At 50.3% G+C, this 5,378-nt stretch overlaps 1 protein-coding gene across 3 annotated transcripts in view; it reads right to left on the reverse strand.

The window, feature by feature from the left end:
- The window catches only part of ST3GAL2 (ST3 beta-galactoside alpha-2,3-sialyltransferase 2), a 78,171-nt gene extending 72,852 nt beyond the window's left edge, over window positions 1-5,319 (reverse strand). For 2 of the 3 annotated variants that reach the window (XM_063699713.1, XM_063699712.1), the window contains exons 1-2: window positions 5,130-5,247; window positions 1,009-1,268 (exon numbers count right to left, since the gene is read on the reverse strand). The gene's annotated coding sequence lies outside the window, so the exon portion shown is untranslated. Of the gene's footprint in view, window positions 1-1,008; window positions 1,269-5,129 lie in introns of all 3 variants that reach the window. The other variant, XM_055366370.2, reaches the window with a different exon arrangement.
- Between the last annotated feature and the right edge of the window lie 59 nt (window positions 5,320-5,378).

Here is a 5,378-nt window from a genome sequence, read left to right on the forward strand (position 1 = left end):
CTCAAAGTGCTGGGATTACAGGCATGAGCCACCATGCCTGGCTGACTGTGCTTTATTTTATAACAGTTTGTGTGTATGTGTGTGTAATGGCTCTGTGTACCCCAGATGGTGAGGCCATGTACAGATTTTTGGGTCTGCTGCTGCATTGAGGGCTTCATTTTACTAAAAACCTTCCTTGAGTTTCTTTGCTCTTCAGGCAAGGAGATGCCAGAGCAGCCTGGAAGCTACCTCTCCTCTACCAACCATACTGCCCTAGGAGGTAGGGTGGAGCAAAGGCCTCTAAGCTCCTTGGGGGCACATTCTGTTTTCTTGAGGCCCCGCCAAACCTGCAGTTGCAGGCATCCCTGCCTCCCACTTCACTGCAGAGCCCAGGACCTGCATTGCTGAGAACAGCAGCAGTGAGAGGCAGTTCATCACCTCCCTGGAGGCCTCCTAGGTTCACAGAAGAAACAGCAGGCATTGAAGTGGGAGGAGGAGGATGAGACCTGGGCCAAGTGTAGATGGAGGATGACTCCAGTGGGAGAAGACTGAGGGAAGCAGAGAGTGTGAGGAGAAGGTGGGTGGCGAGAGCTGAGCAGAAGGTTGCTCTTCATTCATTCAACCAATTGGGTTTTGTTTTTGTTTTTGTTTTTTTTTTGAAACAAAGTCTCTCGCTCTGTCGCTCAGACTGGAGTGCAGTGGTGCAATCCCGGCTCACTGCAACCTCCACCTCCCGGCTTCCAGCGATTCTCCTGCCTCAGCCTCCTGAGTAGCTGGGATTACATGCACCCACCACCATGCCCAACTAATTTTTGTATTTTTAGTAGAGAGAGGATTTCACCATGTTGGCCAGGCTGGTCTCGAACTCCTGACCTCAGGTGATCTTCCTGCCTCGGCCTCCCAAAGTGCTGGGATTATAGGTGTGAGCCACCACACCTAGCCAATCAATTGTTTTTAACCACCTACTGTGTCCGGAATTGGTGGGTTCTTGGTCTCACTAACTTCAAGAACGAAGCCGCGGACCCTCACCGTGTTACAGCTCTTAAGGTGGTGCGTCTAGAGTTTGTTCCTTCTGACAGTAGGATGTGTTCGGAGTTTCTTCCTTCCGGTGGGTTCGTGGTCTTCTTAGCTCAGAAGTGAAGCTGCAGACCTTCACGGTGTTACAGCTCTTAAGGTAGCGCGTTGGGAGTTGTTGGTTCATCTCGGAGGGCTCCTAGTCTTGCTGGCTTCAAGACTAGAAACTGTAGACCTTCGCGATGAGCATTACAGCTCATAAAAGCAGTGTGGACCTAAAGAGTGAGCAGCAACAAGATTTATCTCAAAGAGCGAAATAACAAAGCTTCCGTAATGCCGCAGAGGATCCTAGCAGGTTGCCACGGCTGGCTCCGCAGCCTGCTTTTATTCTCTTATCTGGCCCCACCCACATCCTGTTGATTGGTAGAGCTGAGTGGTCTGTTTTGACAGGGCGCTGATTAGTGTGTTTACAATCCCTGAGCTAGACACAAAGGTTCTCCACGTCCCACCAGATTAGTTAGATACAGAGTATCGACACAAAGGTTCGCCAAGGCCCCACCAGAGTAGCTAGATACAGAGTGTGGATTGGTGCACTCACAAACGCTGAGCTAGACACAGGGTGCTGATTGGTGTGTTTACAAACCTTGAGCTAGATACAGAGTGCCCATTGGTGTATTTACAATCCCTGAGCTAGACATAAAGGTTCTCCACGTCTCCACCAGACTCAGGAGCCCAGCTGGCTTCACTCAGTGGATCCCGCACTGGGGCTGCAGGTGGAGCTGCCTGCCAGTCCTGCGCCCGCACTCCTCAGCCCTTCGGTGGTCGATGGGACTGGGCGCCGTGGAGCAGGGGGCGGCGCTTGTCGGGAAGGCTCGGGCGGCACAGGAGCCCACGGCGTGGCCGGGGAGGCTCGGGCATGGCGGGCTGCAGGTCCGGAGCCCTACCCCGCGGGGAGGCAGTTAAAGCCCGGCGAGAAATCGAGCGCAGCGCCGGTGGGCCGGCACTGCTGGGGGACCCAGCACACCCTCTGCAGCCGCTGGTCGGGGTGTTAAGCCCCTCATTGCCCGGGGCTGGCAGGGTCGGCCGGCTACTCCGAGTGCGGACCCGCCAAGCCCACACCCACCCGGAACTCGTACTGGCCCGCAAGCACCGCGCACAGCCCCGGTTCCCACCCACGCCTCTCCCTCCACACCTCCCTACAAGCTGAGGGAGCCGGCTCCGGCCTTGGCCTGCCCAAAAAGGGGCTCCCGCAGTGCAGCGGTGGGCTGAAGCTCTCCTCAAATGCCGCCAAAGTGGGAGCCCAGGCAGAGGAGGCGCGGAGATCGAACGAGGGCTGTGAGGACTACCAGCGCGCTGTCACCTCTCACTACCGTGTCCTCAGCACTGTTCTAAGGCCTGAGGATACAATGGTGAACAAACCAAACATCCTGCTTTAATGGAGCAGGATGGGAATAATGACGGTAATCATAATGGTTAATACTTTTTGAGTATTTACTATGGAGTCAAGCATTTATCCTACCCTCACAACAATCTCAGATATTTGATACTATTATTAACCTACTTTATAGATGGTTACACAGAGTTAGAGCAGGGTCCATCTCCATTGTGACTGACCTCAGTGCCTCTCAGCCTCATTATTTTGTAAATTTATTTTTTTTTAATTTTATTTGTTTTTTGAGACAGAATCTCGCTCTGTCACCCAGGCTGGAGTGCAGTGGCACGATCTCAGCTCAGTGCAATTTCCGCCTCCTGGCTTCAAATGACTCTCCTGACTCAGCTTGCCGAATAGCTGAATTACAGGCTCCTGCCACCACGCCTGGCTAATTTTTGTATTTAAAAAATTGGCCATTGGCGGCCGGGCACTGTGGCTCTTGCGTGTAATCCCAGCACTTTGGGAGGCCGAGGTGGGTGCATCATGAGGTCAGGAGATCAAGACCATCCTGGCTAACACGGTGAAACCCCGTCTCCACTAAAAATACAAAAAACTAGCTGGGCGTGGTGGCTGGCGCCTGTAGTCCCAGCTACTCAGGAGGCTGAGGCAGGAGAATGGCATGAACCTGGGAGGCAGAGCTTGCAGTGAGCCGAAATGGTGCTACTGCACTCCAGCCTGGGAGACAGAGTGAGACTCCGTCTCAAAAAAAAAAAAAAAAAAAAAAAATTGGCCACTGGCTGGGCACGGTGGCTCACGCTTGTACTCCCAACACTTTGGGAGGCCGAGGCAGGTGGATCACCTGAGGTCAGGAGTTGGAGACCAGCCTGAACATGGTGAAACCCCGTCTCTACTAAAAATACAAAAATTAGCTGGGCGTGGTGGCACATGCTTGTAATCCCAGCTACTCAGGAGGCTGAGGCAAGAGAATCACTTGAACCTGGGAGGCGGAGGTTGCAGTGAGCCGAGATCACACCACTGTACTCCAGCCTGGGCAACAGAGTGAGACTCTCTCACAACAACAATAACAAAAAAATTGGCCAGGCTCATCTTGAATTCCTGACCCCGAGTTTTCTGCCTGCCTTGGCCTCCCAAAGTGCTGGGATTACAGGCATGAGCCACTTCGTCCGGCCCTAATTTATATATATTTTAGAGACGGGGTCTTGCTATGTTGCCCAGGCTGGTCTCAAACTCCCAAGCTCAAGCCATCCTCCCACCTTGGCCTCCCAAAGTGTTGGGATTACAGGCGTGAGCACCTGTGCCCAGCTTTAGGCTCCTTATTAACAACAGATTTGGAAAGTACATTCTTGTAAGAAAAATTCAAACAATACAGATAAAGCTCAAGTTCTCCCCGCTTGTCCCCATGCTTAGCAGTCTCTCCCTAGCATGCATTCGCTTCCAGCCCTGTTCCTGTGTATCCACACACTATCTGTCCATAAACATTATTTTTTATTTGAGGGGCTTCCCATACATATTGCTCTACAACTTGCTGCTTTTCCCTTAACATGATGTCTTGAACATCACTCCCTACTGAACATATAGAACATCTGTCTTGCATGGATGTGCCTAGTTTAGTTTTCCAGTTGTAAACCAAAAAGCACCAGATACTGGTCTCAATCAATTTACAAGTTTATTTTGCCAAAGTTAAGAATGTGTGCACCTGGGAGACAGGTCTGTACCTTTCTCCAAAGATGATTTTGAGGGCTTCAATATTTAAAGGGGAAAGGTCAGATATTGGGGAAAGAGGAATTTTTTTTTTTTTTTTTTTTTTTTAGACAGGGCCTCACTGTGTTGCCCAGGCTGGAGTGCAGTGGTGCAATCTCAGCTCACTGCAACCTCTGCCTCCCGGGTTCAAGCGATTCTCCTGCCTCAGCCTCCCAAGCTGCTGGGACTACAGGTGCGGGCCACCACGCTCAGCTAATTTTTGTATTTTTAGTAGACGGGGTTTCACCATATTGGCCAGGCTGGTCTTCAACTCCCGACCTCGTGATCCACCCGCCTCGGCCTCACCAAAGGGCTGGGACTACAGGTGCGAGCCACCGTGCCTGGCCTGAAAGAGGAAATTTTTAAAAGGCATGGGTAGGTAAGAGGCAAATGGCTGCATTCTTCTGAGTCTTTGATAAGCCTTTCACATGTTAGAGGGGGATAGAGGACTAGTCACTTATGCATTCATCTAGCTCAATGAATATGCATTTTTACATAAGAAAAAATAAACATAGGGCAGAGGAAGCAATGAGATATGCATTTGTCTCAGGTGAGCTGAGAGATGACTTTCAGTGCTGTCAAAGCCCAGCACCTGTGAAGATAAGCTATCAATTTACATTGTCACTGAAATTCGACACAACTGTTTTAGGGTACAGATTTGGGGGCACACAAGGAATTTCCCGGTGGGCAAATTGTGAGGGCCAGGCCATATCTAGCTTTTTTATCTTTGTAGTTATCTTGTTTAGGAATAAAATGGGAGGTAGGTTTCCCTGATGTAGTTCTCAGCTTGACTTTTCCCTTTGATTTAGTGACTTTGGGGTGCTGAGATTTATTTTCCTTTCACATAGTAACCTAGAGAGAGACACTCAGAGTATTTCCAATTGTCATCTATGACAATCAATGTTGCCATTCACAACTTTCCCAAAAGGTCCGCAAATCCCCTCCCCATTACGGATTGGAAAGTTTCTTCCCAAAGGATCCACGTAATGAAACCAGCGCAAACCTTTCCAACAGCAAATCGAATGGCAGCTGCTTCCGCTTGGGCAAAGAGTGATTTTTTTTTCCCTCCATCAGTGGATTTTTCTCCAGAGGAAAGCGGAAGCTCCTGGTGCCGTCCAGAAGGGGTTAAAAAAAAAAACAAAAAAAAAACCGAAACCAGAAAACAAACAAAAAAGCTACACATTAACCTGGATCCCGGAGTCCCAGAAAACGGGCCTGTGTCTTTAAGGCGCTTCGGTCCTCTGGGAGTTGT

The sequence above is a fragment of the Gorilla gorilla genome, chromosome 18 (genome assembly GCF_029281585.2).
Source record: "Gorilla gorilla gorilla isolate KB3781 chromosome 18, NHGRI_mGorGor1-v2.1_pri, whole genome shotgun sequence".
Classification (NCBI taxonomy): Eukaryota; Metazoa; Chordata; class Mammalia; order Primates; family Hominidae; genus Gorilla; species Gorilla gorilla.